We start from the raw sequence: 27,427 nt of genomic DNA, 5'->3' as shown, positions 1-27,427 counted from the left end.
CTATCCTACCTAGAATATTTTTGGGGTGAGAAGAGAGAAGAAGACTCAGGAGGCTCCCAGGGAGTTTTTATTTCCTTGCTGGCTGTCGGTGCCTCTCGAACTTCCCTTGAGTATCTGAGGAGTCATTTTTTTTTTTACCCCTTTGGAAGCTGCAGGGTTTTTACCTAGCACTAATAGAGAGGTCCCAGTTGATCTAATAATTACAGGCCTTAATATACAGGATGAATCAGTAATGTAATGTCCATAGGCCTACTGTTCATCTGACGTGGAGTTCAATGACGTATTGGCCAACTTCCAATTTTCCACTGTTCTTGAGTGACGTCACTTTTTTTTCTAAAATACTTTTTTGCAATAAAAATGTTATTACTCAGAAAGTTTTAGTCCAAAATCGATTCTGATAACATGGTTAGAAAAACAGATATATTTTCTAAAAATTGACACCTGAGTGATTTCTGAGTAATAACATTTTTTTTGCAAAAAAAAAAAATGTTTTTAGAAAAAAAAAATAAGTGACATCACTCAAAAACAGTGGAAAATATGAAGTTGGCTAATACGTCATTGAACTCCACTTCACATGTATTACACACAGTAGGCCTATGGCCATTAAATTACTGATTCATCCTGTATATTAAGACCTGTAATTATTAGATCTACTGGGGGCCTCTCTATTAGTGCCAGGTAAAAACCCTGCAGCTCCCAAAGGGGTAAAAAAAAAATGACTCCTCAGATACTCAAGGGAAGTTCGAGAGGCACCGACAGCCAGCAAGGAAATAAAAACTCCCTGGGAGCCTCCTGAGTCTTCTTCTCTCTTCTCACCCCAAAAATATTGTAGGTAGGGTAGATTCCCCTTTTAATATCTGTACCATTCAGACTTCCTAGGAAGCCTGAAGGATTCTCCACCCATTCAATCCATTCTGTTTTGAGAATGGTCCTCCCACATAACGAGAGAAACAAGCTCTCCAAGTATGAGTTCTAGGTAGCGAGAGGAGTCGGAAGTCAGTCATGATAATCTCTTTTAAGTCCTGTGCAGCCCTTCGCCGCAAAACCAGATAAAATGCCCCGAAATTGTCCCCAAATTAAAAAGTTGGGTGTGGTAATGACATCCCTTAATGTCTAAAAAAACCACTTAACGCCCTTATCTGAATTATTTCTTTTGGGAATGTACATCAAACCTCCATCCAATGAAAGAGGAGGTCCTAGTTTAGGATTGAAAACAAAAACGGTAAAGATACCAAAACGAATTTGAGCTCACACCATTTTTCGCACTGGAGATATTCTGTTCACACACGTACACACATATCCTTTACGATTAAAAAAGAAAGTATTAATTCAGATTTTATCAGAAACCTCTCTAATCTCATATCTCGCGTGACAATCAAACCTCATTAAAAAAAAACTAGCCACATGGCAGAAGAACCTGATTGATGAACGAACCCTAGTCAAATTTTAAAGTTATGAATGATGAATAAATTACACTACTGGGGAATATTTTAATTATTTCTATATTCAGGAATAAGTAAACGAAAGATCATTCACAGATCACATTTTTACAAAAGCATATTTTTATTTAATGTTTTATCTGATATATTTTAGAAAACAGGTGGGCACACACACTAATCACCAGTTGTATTGGATCTGTTTCGACCACAAATTGATATCTGGAAAGCGAATAACTTTGAATATACTCAGACCACAAAGTTTACTATTTTTTTCTTTTTCAGAACTGTTATTACTATCTTGATGGTTGTACCAAACTATTTACTAATCATATGGCTTAACATTTCTAGATGCACTTGTTGTGTTGGTTTGGATCAAATCAATGGTTTATTAAAGAACTAAATTTGATTGGCATTCGAAGATTTTGTGTAATTTTATTCCATAGATTGTTTTAAAAGCAAATACTGAATATAACTTATTTAAATATTTTGGACTAAATATTATTGATTCAAACTTGGGAACGATTCTTTGGGATACACCCCTTTCTATAACCCTTAGTCTTTAGGCTGGAAAGGTAGTGACTGTTAAGTAAATTCACGGGATTTCTAGCCCGATAATAGGCTGCAGATCTTTCTTCTTTGCAGGCTGAGTGCCCATGCCTCCCTTTTGCCATTTTCTAGAGCACGGTTGAAGAAAGAAATTTCCACAGTTACCGCCCCGTTGGGTGAAAAAGAATTATTTGGTTTTAGAGCTAAGATAAGGGCCCCAGAGTTGTAAGTTTTTAACAGTACTTGTTTTTATATCAATCTATGGAATAAGATGATTACACACAAAATCTTCGAATGCCAACAAAATAGTTCTTCAATAAAACATTGGATCAAACAAACAATCATGTGCATCTAGAATAGTTAAGTAATCCGATTAGTAAATAGTTAGTGCAAACCATAGCGTACGATTTTCATAGCCGAAAAGTTATCGATGCACCAAGAAAATTAAAATTAAAAGATACCAGCTCGCCGAAAATTTATACCGAAGTAACATGATAGGCAATGCATTAGCTAGCATTGAATACATTTATTTATTTATTTATTTTGTAATATAAACCACCTTTTTTTTGTTTTTGTATCCCCACCACTTTTTTGTAGATACAAAAAAGTTCAACTCATGATTAACATAAATATTATTAAATTAAAGTAATTGAATACAATTGGTTTAAAAGTTAAATCATTATTATCATCTGGTAGTGATTGTTTGAAGAGAGGACAATTTAGTCTTAACAACGGGAAGCTAGTTGCTAGACTAAATTAGATACAAAATGCTTCTCATTCACTTTTTTATTTTTCTGTTAAGTGATTGCAAATTGTTGTAGGGGTTACTCACATACTGTGCTGTATTTATTTTGCACACATATAATAGGTCTAGTTTAAAGTATAGAACCATGTTTAAAATAATATATTTAAACATAAGCTTACGTCTTTCAGGCAAACGATTGACGAAGATGAAAATAAATTGCTTAGATTAGAATAATAAACTGCAGTAAAAAGCGTTATATCTGGATAGTTTTTTTAAAATAGTTTCTTATTACAAGAGATGTAGGTACACAAATACGCCGATAGAGTGCGACATGTCCGCTGAAGAAATAAGTTATAAGCCAGCTGATTTCTTATAAATCAGAATTACTATAACATATTTAAACTTAACTATTGTGATAAGTTCTAAAAATAAAACTCAACTAGCATTTAATGGAATGCTTTCTCGCCTTGAAGTTCCCCTTAATCTTAATTTACCCAGGATAATGTATCAAGTAAATGTAACAGAACTGACGGTGGGTAATAATAAGTGTAGCAATTTTAAAGAAATTTACATTTCAAAAAACCAAATCCAATAAAGTGATATTTCCAATTGATCTACTGACAACCAAAACCTTGTTGTCCGTTCTCTGGAAGCTCCCCAGGGAAACATCAAATTTCTAATTTCACAAAAAAAATCAATCAGTAAAAACCACATTGTACACACCCAGGAAATTTCAAAATGAACACTTCTAGTGAAAACCTCAGATTTAAGTGAAAAATCTGTAAGACTAAAAAAAAAGACCATCTTAATAAGCTACTTAAGAGAAGTTGAAGATCAATAATTCTTTAGTTTCAAAATCATTGAACTTGGAAGACAAAGATGGTCTTCATCGATGGATAGAATACGAAGGAGTTTTTCTTAAAAAAAAAACACAATAAACCTTCCTAAACAGACTCTGCCATTATCCAACCAAGAGATTTCAACATCCGGAAAGTATTAAAACTGTCCGGTAGGACAGTTGTATAAGGATTGATCGTCAAAAAGTGCACGAAAAAGCGTAACGTTAAAAAACACCCAACTTTGACAATTTTTTTCTCTTTTTCTATAAAAGATAAAATTCCCAAATTTTCTTTAAAATATAGGGCAAACCCTCCTTTATAACTGTAATTTTTTTGCAACCCCCCAGACCTAATAGATTTTGAGAAAAAAGTTGCCGAAAATGAGCAAAAACGGCATTTTCAGAAATTGTTGTTGTTCTTCTTCTTGTTCTTGTTGTTGTTGTTGTTACCTTTTTTGTAAACTACGTAGCGCCTAAACGCGAGAACCGATTTTCATGAATGAGGTGACATTCGATTCGGAATTTTATGTAGATGTGCCTTTTGGGGGTCTCGACGCTGTACACCGAATTAGAGAGGAGTTAGCCCCCTTTATGTAAGGCCCCCTTCAAAATTATTATTACTAATTACTCTGTAAATCTTAGCCCGATTTTGATAAAATTTGGTAGGATGATAGAGTTAGGGCTCCCCTACGTAACATTAAAGCGGCGATCTGCTCTTACACTAGTTAAGGGGAAGTATAGCAATCGTTTCAAATTATCGACAAGTGAACTGATTTTCATGAATGAAGTGTCATTCGAATCGAAATTTTGTACAGATTTGCACTTTAAAAGTCTCGTCGCTACGCCTCATATGGAGGGGAGTTTGCCCCACCCAAGTAAGGCCGTTTCTAAAACTATTATTACCAATATTTCTATAACGCTTTGTCCGATTTTGATAAAATTTAGCACGAAGAAGTGATTAAAGCTCCTCTACATGGCTGTGAAGTGCCATCATGCTCTTACACCTACTAAGAGGAAGTACTGAAATCGTTAAAATTATCAATGGGTGAACCTATTTACATTAATGAATTGTCGTTCGATTCAAAATCTTTGCCTCTTTGCCTTTTAGGGAGAAGTACTGTAATCGCCCGTTTATTTTTCTTACTCCTCTTAAAAGGAAGGTCTGAAATCGCAGTTTAAATTTGCTTTTTACGTACAAATACCTTCCTATTTTATATAAAAAGGCTTTCTCAAAAAAATTGTTATTGAGGATGGTTTGGGGACCGCAACTATAATCATTCTTTAAAAAGATCTCTCCAGTGGTAGTTACGGTTCCTACTTAACACCTTATCAGGTTATAATGTTAGAATTGCTTATTCCAAATTTAAAAAAAGCAGTAAAGCAGATATGTAACTTAGCAAAATAGACAAAAATGAAAATCTATCCAAAAGGTACAAAAATCTCCTTAACAAAAACTTACAGTTTAAAAAGTTAAGTATAAGGGTTGATTAAACGCCAAAAGGTACACAAATCAGCAAGTACCCAACATTTCATTCAAGCTTAGTTGATATAATTTAAGTAATTTTGCTGCATTAACTTTTCCTTCACATTTTTTAGAATTTATTAGATGTCACAGAACCTTATGCTGGCCATTTTCATCTACAAAAAATTTGTTCAAGTAGCACTGTAGATTGACTGTAATATCTATTAATCTATAATAATCAAACTATTAATTACAGGTTAAAAAGAAAACGTTATAAAAAATAAAAAAAATTACGAGGCTACAAAATTTAAAAACTTTTTTAAAAAAATGCTTACACCAACATACATCAATGATTTCGATTATTTTATTTTTAATAAAAATCGTCTGTTTAAGTTCATTCTTCGATTAAAGTAATTGTTACTTTATGTAGTAGTCAAACGTTTATAATAATAGGTAATAATTATCTGGCTTTATAGAAAATAATATAGTTTTCTTCAATCACACTCTCAATGTAGCTGTTCTTCTCACAATGTTATATATATGTTATGTAATATAAAATAAATAAGTATTGCATACTTTTAGGACAGATAATTATTCCAGTATTTTACTGTAAGTAAAATTAAATTACAATTGAGAAATGAATAATTGTTGAATAATCTACTTGTTATTAACTGTGTGTTATTTGTGCTCACGAATATTTCGGTTAGACGAATTCAAGTCTGAAATATTGTTTTAAATCCTCCGTGATTCAAATTTAAACAGTAGCCGACTCTAACTTTGTCTTTTTCTACTTTAACATGCATGTATAAGATGTGACAACTTCAGAATAAAGGGCATATTAAAGATAAATCAGAAGAATAATAATTATTTGGAATAGAGTTAAAATAAAGTACCTATTTAAAAACGAAGATATAATATACATTTTATCATAAGTATAACCAAATAATATTATGAACGAACTGGCCAGCATAAGGGTCTGTGACATCTAATAAATTCTAAAAAATGTGAAGGAAAAGTTAATGCAGCAAAATTACTTAAATTATATCAACTAAGCTTGAATGAAATGTTGGGTACTTGCTGATTTGTGTACCTTTTGGCGTTTAATCAACCCTTATACTTAACTTTTTAAACTGTAAGTTTTTGTTAAGGAGATACTAGGTGCTTGGAGGAAGTAAAAATCGTCCCTTTATAGATATCTTGAGATTGATGTGGAGATGTTTGCAGTAATTTAGTTGGGTCAACGTAAATATATCAAACTTCTTTTAAATGAAATTTTTTTTTCTGAAATAATTATTTTTAGGAGGTAATTTTTATGGTGGGACCTGGGAGTTTGAAATAATATGATAAGGGGGGGGGGAGAAGTTATTGTACAATGTCTAGAGAGGGAAGAAGACAGATGGGCACTTGCAGTTGAACCCACCAATCATAAATCTTGGATAAAGCTGTTGTTAACTTCAAGAACAACTACCTCTATTTTATGTTGTATGATATAACGTAAGTTTTTAGAAAAAATTTACACCAGATTTGTGTAAAATTGCTTTTTAAAGTCACCAACATGCAGAAGTCTACTTATTAAAATTCATAGAAACAATGGAATGGAAGTGATCTTCCTTTATTACCTAAAAGAATAATAAGCTGGTTAACTAAAAAAGGAAATTAAAGTTCTTTTATTTTTGAAGTAAGTGCGTAAAGCAACAACCAATATCCTTTTTAACCAATATTGAAAGAAAGAAGTCAAACACATACTAAATCCAAACAACTAAACAAAATAATCTTTTCAAATCCTGTGTTTAAATTTAAAACTTACAAATCTTTTTCTTATAATGAAAGTAGGGGGAAGATTATAAACCAATATGATGTTTTTTTGTCCTAATTGAATTTTCTTAGAAGTTAATGCCCCTGTGGTGGGGCACACATACATCTCAATTTTCTCTTTATAGCGTCACTATTGTGTGTTTATTATCGAACAATAGAGCAAGTGCAGAGTTTCTCACATTTAGGGAAAGGATTAACGGTCCTAAGGTACGATTTCTTGTAACTGTTATATGTTAAACGTAACTTTAACAGCCCATTGGTTAAAGTCTGTAATCTGAATGATTTAATTTCAAAGTAATTTGTGACAATAATCAAGAATAATTGCGACCTTTTCCCCGTGTAATGGCGGCTTAGCGTCCCTTTGTTGAACCACCAAAAAATAAGTTGAATTCAAACATTGGTTTTTTAATTTCAAAAAGTTTGCTATTTGGGACATTAGAAGCATTAAGTAATTAGTATTGTATTTAAAAAAATTAACTAAATAAAACTATTGTCTAATCATATATTTTAAGTTCTCCACTTCACTTAGAATATTTGACATTACTATGAAAGATTACCAATGTTAGACCTTTTGAAGATTGAGCAATTCATAAATTGGTTAATCTTCTTATACCTTTGTGAAGTAACCATTTTTCCAATTCTGTCTTAAAGCCTTACTCAATTTCAAATTGTTTTATCAATCATTATGTAAAATCTATAATTTTGGCAACTCCCAAAATTCTTAACATTAACAGAATCTATTGATAGTAATGTTTGGAATCGAGAAATTAAAAAGAAATTGAAAAATGTTCTGAGTTTTTTGTTAAATCTTAACAAGGAATACTTCATAGAAAATAGATTATGTAGGTACATATTAGACTTTTTTTTAAAAAAAAATCTTATTTTCTATGAAGTATTCCTTTTTAAGATTTACCAAAATCTTAGAACATTTTGTTTTCTTTCTAATTTCTCGATTCCAAACATTTCTATCAATAGATTCTGTTAATCTTGAATAAGTATTTTGGGGGTTGCCAAAATTATAGATTTTACATTATGATTGATAAAACAATTTGAAAATGAGTGTAAATTCTGGCTTTAAGACAGAATAACGCAAAAAAATTTTATTTGTATTCAGATTCAAATTGATTTTTATTTCTATATATTTTCAATATCGAACAACTTTAACGTCATTTTCATGCAGTTATAACGATAACTGCATGATCATGTAACAATGAATTGTTGAAGAAAATGCTGTTAAAAAAATTAAGATATTTTTGATCAATAGAAAGATAGAACAGACCAAATTATGTTCAGGATGTTTCTAAAACTCGATCATTGATGGGAGTTGTAGTGCCTCGAAATGTTGTTTTTACACTTATTTTAAAAGATAACTTCAAGTAAACTGCATATCAAATTCACTTACCTGGAAAAAAAAAGGTAAAAAGAAATAAATATATTGAATTTTATGGAATAAAGAAGTTATAGTTGAAGGGGAAATTCTTCAAGATAATCATTTCTCATTTTCAAAGTTATATATTTAAGGGTATTTATATATTAATTTTAAATTTAAGGAAATGGAATTAAATGTTTTAAACTCTTTCAAGCATGAAGTTCTTTTTAATTTTTTGTGCACGACATTTATGCTTAAAAGTAAAGGAGAATCTTGTAAATTTTTAATAAACTTATATGAAATTGAGATCTCATCTTGGTTCCTGCATGGATTATTTAACAATATCTTTTTCAATCTTAAATCATCATTTAATCACCTTATACTTTTATGAAGATAAGATTTTTCAGCTACTTCACAGGCACCCCATTTGAGATTTTTCAGCTACTTCCCAGGCACCACATTTTAAGACACTACAGCATTCAAGAGTTTGCTTTCTGTAATTGCAGAAGATAAAGTATTTTCAACTATATTGGTGCATGAGATTTAAAAAAAAAGAAGAAGAATTTAATAATGGGATATATTGGTAGCATGGATTATTATTTAACAATTAATTTTTACCATTTGCTTTTCTTGAAGATAGATTTTTTCAGCTGCTACTCAGGCCATTACATTGTAAGACAGACTTCTTCATTAACAGCTTGCTTTCTGAAATTGTATGAAGTCCCTTTTAAAACTAATAAAGTAGATAATTTATTACAACAAAAGATGTCTACTTGAAAACTATGTTCAAGGTATGTTGTAATTTGTTAAATTTATTAACAAAGTGTTAATAGGAAAATTTACAATTGATGGGTTGATTTTTTTAAATAATTTATTTTTTAAGGTTTTATTAAATTTTATTTTATTTCCATTTTTTACAATCTCTTCTGCTGTTTTTTCTTCTTTAAAAGTACTGCTTCAGAAAATAGTCACTTGTATTCAAATAGTAATTACTATTTAAAAAAAAAATTCATAACTCCCTTTAAAATTATAATTTAAAGTTTTAACAGCTAATAAATACATTATGTACAAAAAATAAGATGAAAAAACTACCATTTTTAAGATTGATTCCTGCCATGATGGATAAGCTGTTTAAATAATTAAAAATTGCAAAATTGAAAAGCTGAAATATGCCCCAGATGAACTGGGAATCACCTTTTTTATGTTCGGCCATATTGCTTTCCAATATGGCCGTGATACGATTTTCACTTGGCCCTGATATGATTTTTACTTACTAAGACTGAAAATCCATTGTTAATGGGAAATAGGAAAAGTAAAGAATTATTATATTTTTGCTAACAAAGTAGGCCAAAAATATAATAAAAATATTAAAAACTCACTTTAAAATTATAATTTGAATTTTTAATAGCTAATAAGTATATTAAGTAATAAAATAAGATATAAAAAACTACCATTTTAAAGATTGATTCCTCCAGAGATAAGCTACTTCAAAAAATAAAAATAAATGATTACAAAAATTGAAATGTAAAAAAAATTAATGAAGATGAAATATGCCCCATCTTCACTGGATTAACTTTTCTTAAGAGCAGCCATATTGCTTTCCAAATTGGCCTCAGATACAATTTTCATTATTTTGAAAATTTACTTATTTAAAGATTGAAAAGCCATTGTTAATTACAACTATTCAATTTAAGTAATAATATTTTAGAATCTGATATTAATCATTTCTATCTATTAAACTAAAATTACCTAAAAATTATCTAAGATTTTTACTGGCCATCTTGGCTGACCTTGAGAGAATTAGATTTCTTCATCTTTTTTATCCAAAAAATTGTTTCAAATCTTATATTTAACATTTTTTTAAGTTACTAAATGTTTTTTAATAAAACTATGCATTAATTTTTGATATTCTTAATATTAATATTATCTTTAAAAAAATTACTTACATCAGAGACGTGAAGTTGCAGCATCGACGTCACAGGCGAAGTCTGAATAGATTTCCACTTCCACATAACGACTTGATCAAACTTCCAGTTAAGTACTTGATTAATTTTAATTTTTGTCAAATAATTAATAATTTCCTTATTTAAATTATAAAATTAATTATAATTTTTATTTATTTGAATAAGTTTTATTAATTTTAATCCTAAAAAGTTTGAATAATTGAATTGAATGACTTCAAATAATTTGCTTTTTTTTATTAATTTGTAAAATTCAATTTAAGAAGTCTAATTTATTAATAATAAATATTATAGAATAATAAATAAATGGTAAATTAACTTTTTTTCCCCAAAAAAAAGAAAAAAGTTTTATTAAAGTAATGAAAGTTTTGAACAATTTTTTTTTAATATATAAAATTCAATTTAATAAGTTTAATTTGTTAATAATAAATATTATTGATTAATAAATAAATGGTAAATTAACTTCTTTTTTTTCAAAAAAAAAAAGAAAAAATTAATTCAAGTTCTAAACAAGTTTTTTTTAAGTAAGTATACAAAATTCAATTTATGAAGTTTAATTTGTTAATAAATATTATTGAACAATAAGTACAATAATTATCTTTAAAAAATAAAAATTAAAAAATTTAAGTTTTGAACAATTTTTTTTGTTTAAATATACAAAATTCAACTTAAGAATTTTATTTTAATGTGTATTAATAAACTATTGTGTAATAACTTTGATTGTTAAACAATTTAAAAAATAAATATAATTTATATTATTAGTTTTTGCGGGTGACGTCATTCAGGAGTAGCTATTATAATGGATGCAGATGATACACCTATAAATTGAAAGTGTACCTGGAAAATTTTTGATTAGCATTATTTTCCTAATTAAATTTATGAAGTATGGAAGTCAAAAATATGATTAATATTGATCATAAATTGTCAGTAAGTACTACTTATCTTTTTTTTTTTAAATGCATAACTTTTACTTGACCTTGATAAGTTAGTATAGTTTTTTTGGTTTTTCTGTGAAAATTAATATGATCTATTACTGGAATGGTATGTAGCAGGTAATCTGAAAGTGTTTTTAGTCTGAAAGCAGTAAATGGTATCAGCTTCCAACTTAAGAATGTGTTTCTAGTTGAAGAGTATGGTCTACAACTTCGAGGTTTACTTACAAAAGAAATTTATAAATTTGGTATAGAATTTTAAAATTATTCTAGTAAAAGAAAATAGTATAATAATTTACACAAATAATGTTATTAATATGTTATTTTTATTGTAGCTGTTTCAATTTCCTACATAGTGTGTCTTATTCAAATATGAACCATATATGTTCTTGAACAAGTTAAGAACAACGTCTATCTTATTCAAAAGATATAAACAATTGTATGTTCTTGGACAAGTTAAGAACAACGTCTATCTTTCTTATTCAAAAGTTATGAACAACTATGTTCTTGGACAAGTTAAGAAAAACGACTATATCTTTTTAAGAACGAAGGATGATACATGAACGCCAGTTTTTCTTAATAATTGATTTCCTTCTATGTTTTCAGCATAAAATAGTTATTTAATATTTTGTAGATATTCCAAAAAATGATTAGCAGGAAATATTAATTTTGTCCATATGTGGTTTGGGGGATAATAAACAAAAAAAGTGAACCACAGTTTAAGTCCTTATTCAAAATATTAAAATATTTGGTAAGTATGCGTTATTAGTTCTTGTTTTTCGTTTTAAATTTAAGCAGTTTTATTCATTCTTTTTTTTATGCTTGCAGTTCTTTTTGTAACATTTACATTATTTCTTTAGATATGATGAAACTAGAGTCGATTTTCTTTTTCTATCTATTAATTGTGGAATGAAATAGTTTGTTCATTTCATCTATTCACAAATAAGACCTAGTAAAGTACAAATTTAAAGGGAATCGATTAAACCGAATATTTCATATTTTTAAAAACTAACATAGTTTCTGTAGTTTGCATAATTGAACATTTTATTAATGAATCATATTTTTAAAACATTGTTTTAGGCTTTTTAGAAAGTGTATAATTTTGAGGAAATATCAGTTTTAAACGTCTGCATTGTTCTGTTTCATTCCTTTGTAATATTCATTGGAAGGTAGCCCTAGGCCCTTTGTGTACTTTGAACTAAGTGTAGGTACATTTATGGTTTTGTGGTACCACTTATACTATTTCATAATGATTCCTTTTCTTTATGAAACAATTATTTATTTTTTTCAATGAAAAGTTAATATTGACTTTCAAGCTTTTTTTCCCTCTTTTTCTTTCTAAGTTTTATTACTTCGGCTTCCTTTCTGTAGTCAACTTTCACCTGCCAGTCAGGTTGAAAGTCAATATTGACTTGTTTGAAGATTAGAGTCTTCCCACCTCTTTAATCTTTTTCAGCTTTTGGTGGGTGACATTTTACAAATTGCCCAATAGGTTTTTATTATTGTTCGAAATGTAAGCTTGCTACAAAATAATTATTAATTTCACTCCTTTATTGATTACCAATTTTCCATGAAATGATATTTTAGAAGAAATTTAATTTAAATGATTCTAGATAAATGGAGGCGATAAATTGTAACATTTTTTCTGGCCATTTATTCCATTTATGTATCTAAACATCCAATATGGAGCCTTTACAATACGGGCAATGGTTATAATTGCTGGTGGAAAAACTAAGTATAGATCTGAATAAAAATTTTCTATTTTTATTTTAATAAATTACAGTAAGAGAAAGTATTTCTCATTAGATTCCACTTTCTCATTGTACTGATGGTGCTGCCTTCTCTTGGTGCTGCATGTGAAATGATGAAATCGTGTTATTGGTACTCATGACAAGAAGAAATAATAAATGAAGAAAATACTTAATATAATTTATGAAATCGCAGTTTCTTTTTGATAGGATTAATTTAGAAGGTTGCTTAGTGAATAGTTCCAGAATTTACTGTTGTTGGTTATCTGTTTAAGTAGATTTTGAAGGGTTTCAAGTCTTTCCTTAGCTTGGTTCGCAATACAAATTTGATTTTTATTTTTAGGTGGTTAAAATTCTGTACTATAGGTGAAGGCATGATGCCAGAATGTACGAAAATATCTTTAAAAATTAATTATACTATTTTCGGTGATTTAAACAGAAATTCAACATGAATTTCATTACAAATGTTTGAAGAAAAACCTACTGTTATAAATATTAAACAATCCTTTTCTATCAAAACTTCTTAATGTTAAAAGCTGTTGGCAAAAATGTTAAACTTGCTTTTTTATTCCATCTAAATAAACGGCAATTCTCTAGGATAAGTGGTAACCAGAATCTGAAAGAGGGATTTAGAATAGACTAGCCTCCGAGACAAAGAAGCTAATCACTCCACAAACTATTTCCTGTCCAGTTTTACTCTAAATCACTCTGGAAGTTAAATGGAAAATGTTTAGTCTACAATCCAGAGAGTAGGAGAGTAGATGTGTTGCGAAATAATGCTTAGTTATGTAGCTATTGTTTCTAGACTGTCTTATCTGTGATGTCATTTCTTTGATGAGGTACTATTCTGGATGTTCTGCTTCATTCAAGTTATAGGGACATTTAATCTCAACAGGGATGATAAGCTCTTTTCAAGTGTTGTCCCCCGTTTTTCTATGGTTGCCAGCTCTTCTTCTCTCATAACATTTTACTATCATTCCCTGTCTAGCCGCTCTTTTCCCTGTTACCATCATTTTTTTTTCTTTTTATTAACGTAGAATAGGGCAATGTCTTTTTTTATCAAAACTTTGTCAATAGCAAACAGTTACTCCACATGTTCAGATTTTTTTTGTTTTGTTAGGTAACTGAAGAATGTCCCATGCTAGAACTCATTATTCAGAGTCCATTATAGTGATAATTGTTTGAGATCCATTGTGTCCATTGATTCCTTTAAATTTAATTCTAAGTGACTAGAATTTCTTCTGTTCGCTGTTGATTCTTTTTTCAGGCACTACTTTTCCTGCAGTTCAAAAAAAAAATAGTTTGATATGAATAATGAAATATTTCAATCATCTAGAGTTTTCTCCAATTATGTTTTAGAACTCCTTTTTTAGCATTTGTTGAGAATCTTGTTCTTTCACTTAACCTACACAGTTAATTGATTGAATGTAAAGAAAAAGATCTCTCTGATGAATTTCAATTTACTTTTTTTTTTCTTTTGATATTCAGCCACGTATCTTTCTTGAAACTAGTTGAACGTAAGACAAAGAAAAAAAAAATCTAAAGGAAAGGGGAATGCAAGAAAGAAAGCGCATCACATGCTTTCAAGTTTTAACAAAGTCCTAGAAGTTAAACCTAACGTGTCAATTAAAAGTTATACCCAGAGGGACTCTTAACTTACTTTCTACTCATGTAGGTGCCGTTTACGTTGTTGTGCTTTTAATTTTATTTCTCCGTTTTCTGAAAGTTTCATTTTTCTCTTTTTCAATCAATGTTCCCGTATAAAGAAAAGAAAACATTAAGTTGAATCAAAATATTATTTTTGATTTGATGAAAGTTATTATTCTAAACGTAGCGCACATTATTTTTTTTGCTTCTGTACAAGACGAACATTGATTACTTTTATTACTGTTGTAAATCATTTTGAGTGGGATACTTTCTAAACAAAACAAAAACTAAGTATATTTTAAGATTATTCAAATTATGTTGCGGTAGATATAAAAGTTGTACTCTAATCAGCTGTTAAGTAGACACATACTGGAAGTAATAAGATGTAATAGTGAACATTAACATGCCTGAACTGTTATGCGTTGCCAAGTAAACGTGACTTATATTTGAAAAAAAACGTCTTCACCGAGCGTGCAACTTAAATTTTATGTACTGAAAGTATCGTAAAAAGATGTACTAAGAAATGTTAGCCCGAAAGGCAAGCAATAAGATGGCTGTTTGAGCCCATCTTATGCAGCCCAATAAAGTTTATCCTAATTAGTGGCCATGTCGTTAGTGACGACATCCAGTAAATCGTTAACAGACAGTGGGATGCTGTTCATCCATTGCATCTTGGTTGCTTAAGGATCTCTATTTATCATCTTCAATACCCACCTCTTAGGATTCCTCTCTCCAATGTACAGAACGAACATGGTTCACTTACCTGTTGGTACCTTTTTACGAGGGTCGTTTGAAAAGTCCGTGCAAAGTCAGAGAGATAGCACCACTGGCGCGTATCGAACTTATGTTTAGTTAGTAGCATCTCTTGGAAGAACACACACCAAGTTTCAGCCAGATCGGTCTATTTCTTTGTGTTTGGCATTCGTTTGAATCGAGGAAGTCGAGTGATTTTCAAAAAATGGACGAAAAAGAATTTCGTGTGTTGATTAAACACTACTTTATGTAAGGCAAAACTCCTCAGGAGACTAAAGAGAAGCTTGATAAACATTATGGTGACTCTGCACCTTCGATTAGAACAGTTTATTAGTGGTTTCAAAATTTTCGGAGTGGCCATATGGGCACAAGTGACGCTGAACGTTCTGGACGCCCTGTTGAGGTTACTACTCCAGAAATCATTGATAAAATCCATGATATGGTGATGGATGACAGAAGAGTGAAGGTGCGTGAGATTGCTAGTGCTGTGGGCATCTCGAATGAACGGGTACATAATATTTTGCATCAACATTTGGACATGACAAAGCTATCCGCAAGATGGGTGCCGCGATTGCTCACGCTTGACCAAAAACGAAATCGTGTGAAGTGTTGCAAGGACGGTTTGCAGCTGTTCCAGTAGAATCCGCAGGACTTTAAGCGTCGTTTCGTCACTGTGGATGAAACATGGATACATCACTACACTCCTGAGACCAAAGAACAATCTAAACAATGGGTTACCAAGGGGGAATCTGCGTTCCTTCGGCCGGAAAGATTATGGCGACTGTCTTTTGGGATTCGCAAGGAATAATCCTCATCGACTATCTGGAAAAGGGTAAAACTATTACAGGTGCATATTATTCATCGTTATTGGACCGTTTGAAAACCGAGCTGCAAGAAAAACGCCCACGATTGGCCCACAAAAAAGTCCTTTTCCATCACGACAACGCACCAGCTCACACCTCAGCAGTTGTGGTCGCAAAATTAATGGAAATAGGGTTCCAACTCGTTTCGCATCTCCCCTATTCTCCAGACTTGGCTCCCTCGGACTACTATTTGTTCCCCAATATGAAGAAATGGCTGGCGGGAAAAATATTTTATTCAAACGAGGAGGTGATTGCAGAAACGAATGGCTATTTTTCAGACTTGGACAAATCCTATTATTCGGAAGGGAGCAACAAACTAGAGCAGCGTTGGACGAAGTGTATAAGCCTAAAAGGAGACTATGTTGAAAAATAAAAAAGGTTTACCCCAAAAAATTAAGTAGTTTTTATTTTTGCACGGACTTTTCAAACGACCCTCGTAGTGTTTGTTTGATTTTTATCAGAAAATCTTATCATTATTTCTCTTAAAATATTCAAAATTTCAAATACAAGTTAAAACTTAATCGGAGAAACTCTGGACTTAGTATTTTCATTAACTTAATGTATGACTTTATGTAGCAATTTTTATTATTATTATTATAAATGCCGCCAGGAATTATTCTTCTAATTTCGTATTTAACATTAAACATAAGTTATTATAATAATCTAGTAGTACGATGCAAATATGTGGTGGTGTACAACTAGGTGTACACCTAGGCGAAGCATGCATATTTTATTAACAAGACAAATATATTGATCATTTATTATTGCAATATCGTGATTCTATCCATCCCCTAATGATGCCTGTTAATGTTATATTGATAATATCTAGCGAAATAAATATTCATTACATTATTTATTGTCAATATTATAAATGTACATATAAAGATTTGTTTATTTTTAACAATAAACACACAAACAGGAAGTATACTGACCTGGCTGAGCTAAGAACACTCTGTATCTCTCTTTTGTTCGTTCTTTCTCATTTCACTGTTGTCTATTCTGTCGTGCAAACAAGTCAAATGCAAGCAAATATCTGATAAGACGTACACGATACCTAGGATATTGTCTAGCTCTAGGACATTGGTTATATTTCCATTTCCTTATCCCAGGCCATCCTCTCACATTCATGAAGACTTTTCCTTCCAGTGATAAGAAGAAGTATACATAAATTCACCGTTAGTTCAAGATAAAATACCAAAGTTTTTAGTAATTTTATTGGATTCCTAAGTTCAGTTCCTTCTCATTAAGAAAAGTAGGCTAAAATAAAAAATCTTAGTGTGAACAATCATCACACGACTTTCTTGTATTGCTATTTCATTACTACCAATCATTCTTGTGACGAGATGGTTGGTTTTAATTTTTGGAGTTATTTTTTTGTGCATGCAGTTCTTACCAGTTTGTGTTGCAAAATAGATTTCTTGTATACACGGTTTACCTTGACTTCGGCCGGTCAAGTTCTTTTGTGTGGATCTCCTTTTAACATCCTCTTGGACCATTTACTCTTCCATTCTTATGGCACGCCCTGACCCAAAGTAGCATTAGTCGGTTGGCTGCAGCGATTTTATTTCTATCAGCAATATTTTTTCTTATCCCAAATATATGAACTCGGAAGTTTACTCGAAATCCATAATAATAATAATTGCGGCAAGGGTTCTTTTCAACCAGACCTCATTGTTTTTAGTTCCAAATCTGATTTATTTTGTAGCCCAAAACGTCTTGATGCCCTGGCTTTAAGATTCAAGTACCACATAGACTATTTCATCTCACATCGGAGGAGACGAACTAGTTATTCTATTGAACACAGTGCTATCTTGTCTGTTACGTTCTACTTCCCTACCACCACGAGGATGTCGATTTAAGTAGGTGAGTTGCGAGGCATCCCTTGTAGAAGTGATTAGAGTCCATTAAGGGGAACTTTCATGCGTGGGAATAAGTAAATGGGAATAAGAAGTTAGGATTAAACTTAATTATTAATTCTGTAGTCCCTGCTTCAAAGTACAATACTTTGAACTAAATTAAAAGAGATTAATTCCTCTAGTCATTAGGTTTTCATTAGATCTAAACCAATCTGTAAAATTATCTGAGGTTAATTAATAAATAAAAAAATTTAAAAAAACTATAAAACCAGTATAATTGGCCTCTGCGAGTTGTAATAATTTACTAAATTGAAGTAATTATCACTGTTACGCGTTTAAAAAAGAAAGAAACTGTTATGAACTCCTGCTACCGTCCATTCCTCGCATAGCAGAACCGTAATGTATGTTATACGCACCACATAAAAGCCATATTTCATCAAACTTCTACAATATACAGTTTTAATAAAATATCTCTGCAGCTATAAATTATTTTATTAACTTTAGTCTGTTGTTTAGAAGTTTTTTTTTTTTTTATTAATAAAGTAGTGGAAGTCAAACACCTTTATTAAATATTAATTTCTTTTATACAGGTAGTACAATTAATTTATTAACTATGTAAGATTTAATAAATATTATGAATTATTTTTAGCAGTTAGATTACAACAATGGGTGGCTCTTGTAACTTCATTTATTGCAGTCAAAAGTGATTTATTTTTTGTCCTGGAGTCCTGATGGTTTAGTGGGAAGAAACTTATCCTTGTTACAAGGTTCTCTGTATTCTTACCAGTAATAGTTTTTAGTGAATCACACATTTCCTTTAGGCACCCAATATCCTTATATCATAAAGTAGCGATAGCAAAATCCTTTAATCTCGCAAACCATCGTGAGATACCTTCTTCATTTTGGGGAACATAAATCTGTAGGACACTTGTTGGCGGCCTTCCCTGTAACAAAGTTAAAAAATATAGATACTTTTTGTATTTTGGAAATATTATTGGCATTGAAGTATTGATCCAATCGTTCTGCATAAATCTGTAATAATTACTACATCATACTTTCCTTCTTCACCTTTACTCTTCCTATTCTTCTGAGGTGCCATTATTTCTTTTACTCGGAGCCAGTGTAATAATTCCCACTATTATTACAGAAAGAATTCTTTCTTTTACAATTCTAATTTTGCAATAACAAGAACACTTATCAATGAAAACTGTGAGAATTGCTAGAAATTAAATAAGTGAAAAGTCATTTTTCGATTTCTTTTCTATACTGCTTTTGTTTAAATAATTTAGAAAATAATACATTTTCATTAAGTTGTGTAAAAATAATTCTATCTTTCAATAGAATTTATATTCGCTTCCCTTACCCTTGTAACTTTTCAACTACGTTACAAAATACCAGTGGGATCTCTGCCAGAGAATATGAACCGCTGACATTTCCTAAAGAACGTTGTCCCGTATTTATGTTATTCACAGCCCTTTTTTATTTTTTATTTTAATGTAAAATTGAGGTTAAACTAGGAAATTCAGGAAATTAATACAAGTAGCTTCTGCCTGTAATCTGGTTAGAGTGGCTTTTCATATGGAAGTCTTCACTGCCTTAGGGATGGTTTTGTAGGTTACTAACTTACTGAGACAGCTTTCAAAGCCGCCCTCAAATGAAAAGAGATTCCTATTTCTTTTTATCCGCTCCTTTAACTTGTCACCTTCTCTAAAGAAACAGCAGGCAGAGTTCTGAAGGATTCCTCGCAACTGTTGAATAGGTATCCTGTATGCGCTTTATATTTATTCCTATTTTTAACTTAATCATTGAAGTCCTGACATAAAAGTCATATCCCGGACTAAGTCGTTGTGTTTTTGTGTAACTAATAATCCCAGTGAAGTATTTATTTACAATTTATTACAATTAAATAATACATTTGTGATTATATCAACAATTGTTTCTCTCACAATTTAAAAAAAAAAAAATACTGTTTATCCTTATAGAGTAAAAATAAGAAGATTCGAACCTACTTGGTTGCAAAGAAGTTTCAAAGAAACTAGTAACAATAAGCTAAAAACAAATAATATGCAAATTTGGAAGTCAAGTTATTCGATTTAAGATAAAGTTGGCAATTTAAGACCGATGTTTAATGTAACGGTACCGTGCCGCGCATATTTTAAACACTAAACGATCTGCACAAATGTTGATGCATTTAAGTGATTATATAAAATGAGAGCGAGTAAAAACGAATTGATAACCAGACTCTTAGCCATTATTTTGCCATTCAAAACATACCTAATTTAGATAAGAAGTAAAGGTAGAAAACGTGGGTTTGTTTTGTTCTTCTACAATGGTTGTTTTGTTCCACTCAATAAGACATATAATATATGTATGTGTTTAACTGTATTCACGTATTTCTTTATTATCAGTTGAGTGTAATCTTTTGTTCTCTCCGTTTGTAGTACCATTTTAATGCACTAATTCTGTTAAATTATAATATTTATTGATTTAAACATACTGTATAATGCCTTCAATGTTGTTTTCAACCTCTCTGGTTGCTTTGTCTCTTAAATTGAAGTTGTTTTCGTCTTTTAATTGTTTATTATTATTTTTTCATGAAAGAAAGTAGTATAATTGGCTAGCGAAGTACGTTTAGGGGCCTCCTCAAATTTTAGATTCTCAATATATATTATATATTATTATACATTTATCTGTTAAGTTCGTTAGTAAAACCCTTATAATTCTGTGTTCTGTAGGTCAGTTTTAATTCGTCAATTGTATTATTCATGTTTAAAAATCATAATTTAAATGGTTTATAAGCATTTCACTTGTGAATTTCATTCTTTGAAGCAAATCATGTTATTTCCAAAATAGATTTTTAGTTCATTTGTAAGTTATATATAATAAATACCATGTTTAAAATAATAATATAATCATTTTAGCGGATTGTGTAACCATTCTGTTTTATACATTTGCATAATTTGCATTTATGATATGAGGGGGCTTCTCTTCACTTCATTTAACTGCAGAGATTTCTAGCGCAATCAAATTGTTATCTTGAAATCTTATGCATATCATAATCGTACATCATTTGCATTATCTATTCTGTTATCAGTATCTTAATATAGAACATAACCGCCACTCTTGCGTTCTTCCTTTCCTAAATGTTTAAATCTATAAGCTACTTATGATTTAGGCAAGTAATTTTTGTTATCAATAAGTTCACTCATTATTCTTCTGTCATTTTAATGCAAATCTTGTTAGAATTGAGCTTAAGAAGTAACATTAATTTTACGAGGGTTTATTTTTTACAACAACTTTCCAATAACTCGTATTTTTGGACAGGATAAACAAATGAATAAGTAATAAATTCTTAGCCAAAGAACATGTACCCTATTTTGATTATTTTTTCCAAAGTATGTGGATAAAGCAATTAATATTTGATTTTAATGTTAGGTGTGCTTTATTTTTTTTCTAGGTGAGTGGTGGTAGCTGTAGTACATGTGCTTTTTTATGCTGATGCTGTAATCTTGAGGACCACATTTGCGTGTCAGATTTCCAACTTCTGGTAATGCAGTCCTTATAACTCGTTAGTTTTAAGCTGGCTGACATGTTGAGTGCGTAAGTTGAGACATGATTTATCATGTATTGTCTTACTAATATTTTAAATTTTAATTTGGTATAGTTTTTTGTATATTAAGCTAAGTAACAAGGATAGATTGATAGGGAAAGATAAATATAATGACTTAAATTAAACTGTAGAAGAATAAAAAAGGCCTAGGGCATATCGGGGGAGAATACTGAGACTTGATATAAGGGAACAATATTAACTTCTCATTCATCTATATTATTTTGAATATATGAGATAGGAAAGGATAGAACTGTATCAAGTATAACCCATAAAACGATCATATTAAGCCCTCTTCAGAATTTAGTAAATTGAGAATTTCTCGAAATATCTAATAGTTTGACAAGTAAACATGACCAGTAAACTTAAGTTTTTAGTTTCTTTAATTGAATAAATAAATAGTTTTATCAACTCTTGCACACCGCAGCTCAACCGGAAATAAACTTTTATTCATTTTACTTGATTTAATAGAACAGTTAGTAAATTAAGAAATCTGATAGTTTAGAAATTGCTGAGACATCTTTCTTATGATGAATTTGGAGAATGTAATAAGACGGCCCCAGTTCTTTTTTTTTTGTATGTTGATTAAGGATGACGAAATAAGGCCGCTCCTATTTAGCCGGTTCTGGAGATTCATCTAGCGATGATGTAGCTCTTCTTGTGTTACTGCCATTACTGGAAGACTCCAGAGGTCTACCCGAGTATACTAAAACTCTCTAACCCCTTCTCTGTGTTGTTAGCTTTTTAACAGTGATGATGCTATCTCTCTTCTCTCTATACAACTACAGCATCCCAACTGCTTGCACATCCACTCCTCGCCACTGTTCTTTGTCTATTCTACTGCAACCGCATATCTCTTCCATATCCTTGTCCTAGCCACTAACTACGTGACCAAGCACTTTTAATGCCTATAATTAGTTTGTTTTTTTTACTACACTATATCGTAATGTGTAGGAAAAAATATTTTCCCCATAGGACGGTATTTTTCAGCAATATTATAAAATTACCAACTAAATTTTCAACTTAACATACAGCATACAAAATAGGATTATCTTATAAGGGAAGAGGTTTTACATATAAAATAAAAAATTCCGTTTATCAAATCAACAACCTTATTAAAAATGCAAATTCTTTCAGATAATTTATTCACAGAAATTCACTTAGTGTGCGGGGAAACTGACTTAGTTTGGGTAGATTACTAGAATAGTTTAATACTTAACTTTGGGTACCTAACTGGTTTTATTTATAACGCTGAATATTCAGTTAGATTTTACTAGAAATGTTTAATACTTAGCATACGCAAAGTTGGTTTTTATTTATAACGCTGAATATTCAATTAGATTTACTTACCTCCAAGTGTACACTATATGGAAAAGAAGTGTAGATTTTTCTTACAGGAGCTACTTGAATTAAGATGAGCTCTCTTGGGTACAAGAAAAAAAAAATGTTTTCTCTGAAATTCGTCCAGAAACCTCATAGAGGGCTTACAATGTGTACATGGAAAAAGGACTTTTAAAGGTTGGCTAAAGCTACATTCAAAAAGTTGTACCATCTTAGCAGCGTTTCCAGCTTCTTAGTCCTTAGCTCCATGTTTTTATTTAAACTGTAGGGGTAGGGCAGACCTTTCTCCCATTCTAGACCGCAGGCCAGCAGTGTATGTTGAATTCTTCGCATTTAAAAAGCACCCAGTTATTCTGATGTTTTACGATATAGTATTCTGTTCAAAATTAATTATTTTTTGCTCTTTATTAATAAAACTAAAATCAAACACTCCAATCATCTTCTAGTACACATTTCAGCAGTTAATTATATGCTTTAAAGAAAATGCTAATATCCATATATTTTTTGTCTGTTCTAAAAATAAATTCTTAAAAATAAAATAGCTCTTTTATTATAATTAAAGTGGCTCTTAAGATAATGCGTAGGTTTTGGAAGTGTTGGTGGTTGAAAATTTAATATTTCTAAAAATTCTAATTAATATTCATGACATTTTAAAATTTTTTACATTTAATAATTATTTTTTCACTTAATTTTTTCTAAACACTACTCTACAAATAGTATTTTAATTTGGATGCGCAGTGGCAGTCTGAATTGCAGCGAGCATTGTTTTTCAATTCTTCTTTCTGCCATCAATGCAGACTCCCCTTACTTACAAAATTCAAGGCAAAGAAACCCTTAAACCATCCCTTAAGCACGTCAGTTATTTCACCTTTTTTTCTCGTAAAGAGAACACGTTTGTCTGTCAAAATGATGCCTGGAAGTGACGCTACGATTATTTAATAATAAATTGAATCCATAAAACCCATATTTCTCTTAATGGAATAAATCTCTCTCTGGGTGTGATACCCAAACTTTGTCAAATGCTATCACCCCTTTTTTTTTTTATTAATCTTCTGCTTAGGTCCCACCAGGAGACAATAGGATCTTGGGCAAAATGGGTCAACGGAAGGAACCACTAAACCGAATCGCTTCTTTTTTTTTTTAGTTTTGAGTATGACTCCTTTCTTCGATTTTCTTTATAAATTTAGAATACATTTTACAAACAGTGCGATCTATAATTATTTTATAAATTATTCCCTGTAAAATTAAACAAAGAGCGTCTAGTAAAGAAAAAAGTAAGACTTTTCTCTAACGTGCCAATGCAGTTCATTGTATGGTTGCATTCACCACCTGTATAAAATTAGTATTATATATAGAACCAAAATTCCAAATTTTAAGATGTCAGTTAACCATAAGAATAGATGTTTATTCCCCCCTCCACGTTCAAAGAAAATGGTAAAATTTAAGGTCAAGTAATTGTAGAAAATAGTGTTAAAATGTTTAATTGACTGCTACTTTGTTTTTTCCTTGCTTCAGGGTATTTCCAAACGAATTTTCTTTTCAAGGAGTGAGTTGGCCCTGTTGTAAAACTTTCCTCCAACCAAATTATTTTCAGCTTTACTCGTTTTCTCCAAGTGCGTAGGGACTCTCTCCTAAGACCCCTTTGTCTTCTTCTCGAATAATTTTCAAAATAGTTAACCTTCATATCTGTTGTCTCCCTAATTTTTTCATTCGCTCCTTTCCTCCAGTGCTGTTCTCTTCTCCAGCAGTCCAACTCCATAAAAAGTAGTTTGATGCCCAGAACAGGCGGTTACTATCCATGTCTCTGCTGTGCTTGCTAATCACTTCCATTCATTTTACTCAGTACTGTACTGCTTCCTAGAACAGAATCATCCTAAGAACTCCTCTAATCCGCGTTTTATTGTTGTACTTCAATGATTCATAAAAATTCAGTTTTAAAAGAGATCTCAGATATTCCTTTTACCACGTTCAAGATAATGATTCTTGAATAATTCATTCCTCGTTCAAAATCACTTCACATCGACTAAAAGATAAAAAGCAATTCAACTCTGTATCTCTCACCTGATTCCATTTACAATAATTATGGTGATTTAAATTTAAATCAACACAATTATTAAGTTTCGCGTTTCCTATTTAAAATATTTGAAAGTCATGTCTACGAGCATGTTAAAGTTTTGAAAAGAACAGTTGAATTCAACCGGTTTTTTTTAAGCTTAATAATTATATTATAATTATCCTACTTGCTAACAATTAGCGATTTCCGGGTGGGTAATTTGATTTTAATGGATGTGTGCCTTCTTCCCTCGCTCGAATTTATATTTTTTAAGTTATCTGATGTGAACACTTTCACGACATTTTAACTACTGTTTTTAATCTCAATTCCTAACGCCCCAATTTGCTCCTCACTCCTTACGTTTTTGATTTATTAATTTTTTTATTAACTCTTATCACTTGAGAAGGATTCATCCACCATTTCCATGAAGTATCCTCAATCGAAATTTCGGGAATACTATTTCAAGCAGAAGTTGTAAATTTAATTGTTAGTAATTACTAAATGAAATTATAAGAATCGTATGCGAGAAAATATTGAAATTCAGAAAATCTATTTGGCTAAGTGGCACTTCTAGGTCAGTCAATAAAACTAGAAGTTTTCATTGTTATCACTTTATTAGAAAAATTCTGTTTATGGAAGTTTTGAAGTAAAGGAAGGTAGAATTTAGAGAGACAGAGTTGTTTTAGGATTATTTAACGAACTGATAGTATGTTAATAGTAGTTAGTATTGTAGGTTAGTACTGTGGATAGGTTATAAAAATCCATAGTTCGAAAAAACTGTAAGAGTTGGTGTATGATAAAAATGTAGGAAGAGAAAATGGATGTCCATAACATTTCTTTTTATAGAAGAACTATATTACATGAATAATGGTAAAATTGGGTTACCGTTATTGGTTAGAATGAATGGCAAAACAAAACTTAACTGCAATCGAAAGAAAAAAAAAAAGCTTGTGCCTTGAGGCATAGATTGTACCTTTTAGTGTAACAGATTTTGTAGGTATATGCCAAAATGGAATCTGGTACTTCCATTCAGATACAAATGACCAGATAACACTTGTCTTCTCTCTTCTAAAAAACCACCGGCAACGGATGCCATGAGTTTAAAACTGCAATAACATTCCCGATACTATATTTAAATAGTAGTTATGTATGTTAAGTGTGTTATTTGCGTATAAACTAGTTTTAGTACAATCAGTGTTCTTGTTATAAACGCACGTGCATGGATATACAGTTCACTTCTTTGACTACTCATGTTTTTTTAAACAGTGATGCTGAAAGCTTGGACGACATACTTCTTGCTTAAGTTGGTAACACATAAAACACCAGTTAACCCTAATAGTTTTGAATAGGTTTTTAAATTGAGTTAAATTACATTATTTTATTTTGTTATGATCTTACCTCTTTTATTATACAGTTCTAATAAGAAACAAAAATTTAAGTATTTCTTCAAACTTACAAACTTTTATTTTCTCGCAATTTTCGGATCCGGTTTTCTCAAAAACTAGTCAGGGTTGTTGGGAAATTTTTTTTTACAGATGTTAACTAGGATGTGCCCTTTATTTCAAAGCATATTTGGAAATTGCAACTTTTGGAGCAAAAGAGATAAAAATTATCCAAGTTAGGTGTTTTTCAACTTTTCCATTTTATCGTGCAATTTTTTGACGATCAACCTTTTTTTTACAATTGTCCTACCGAACCTTTTTTTAATACCCAGCAAATTTGGCTGTTGTGGGGGAGACATTTGGGTATGCCTGTTGTTAGGTGTCACTGGTTGGTAGTAGGTAAAATTTAATTTATGTCAGCAATGACAAGTTAAACTAATAACTACACCAATGTTCCTCGCACCTAACTGCCCTATATTTATCTCCTCCACACCTGTTATATATAGTTCAGCTGTAAATTTTGCATTCAGGTGGTTCATTTGTAAGTGAGAAGAGTTGTGTGTGTGGTGGGTATGGTTAATGAATGAACTGACTGGGCGCCTCCTCTACAGCTCATCCCATTTACAGTATTGTTACACGTGTTACTGCAAGCGTTACAATTGTAATATATACAAACATATCTCTGATAACACATTCGTATCTTTCTCTCTCGCTTGTCCAAATCGTAAGCATGACCAATTCTGCTTACTTCACAATAATTAATCTGTCTATTGGGGGGGCTCTAACCTCTGATCTAGTAAACAATTGTATTAATAATAATAATAATAATGTAACTATTAATAACATTGTAATAGGCATAAGATAACGCTTTATTATTCTGCTGGATATCTCCATGTTAACTTCTCTCATGGATGCCTCTTTCCTTATTACAATAGTCGATACGATCGATTGGCTCGTAATCTACTTTTTTAGCGTATAATTTACAACAGTGATTTATGGTTCTGTACCAATCAAATAAATTTCCTGATACATAAACATTTTGTAAGGTTAGGATAGGACGAGGGGCTTGT

General features: G+C 30.9%; 1 protein-coding gene and 1 long non-coding RNA gene across 9 annotated transcripts in view; one reads left to right on the top strand and one right to left on the bottom strand.

Moving 5' to 3' along the window:
* The window catches only part of by (focal adhesion protein tensin), a 572,440-nt gene that overhangs the window by 147,164 nt on the left and 397,849 nt on the right, over positions 1–27,427 (top strand). The gene's annotated exons all lie outside the window — the stretch shown is intronic.
* LOC141456544 (uncharacterized) lies at positions 18,521–26,367 on the bottom strand. Of its 2 annotated transcripts, none has more exons than XR_012459850.1 (2): positions 25,949–26,367; positions 18,521–18,918 (listed from the first exon to the last, which is right to left on the bottom strand). It is a non-coding gene; the product is annotated as an uncharacterized lncRNA (long non-coding RNA). The 2 variants fall into 2 exon arrangements; XR_012459851.1 differs by lacking the exon at positions 18,521–18,918 and adding an exon at positions 24,388–24,779.

This window comes from Rhodnius prolixus, unplaced genomic scaffold (assembly GCF_049639745.1).
Source record: "Rhodnius prolixus isolate KJV_2025 unplaced genomic scaffold, Rpr scaffold_4, whole genome shotgun sequence".
NCBI lineage: Eukaryota > Metazoa > Arthropoda > Insecta > Hemiptera > Reduviidae > Rhodnius > Rhodnius prolixus.
The sequence above is the reverse complement of the archived record's forward strand: the minus strand, read 5'-3'. Positions and strand labels throughout refer to the sequence as shown.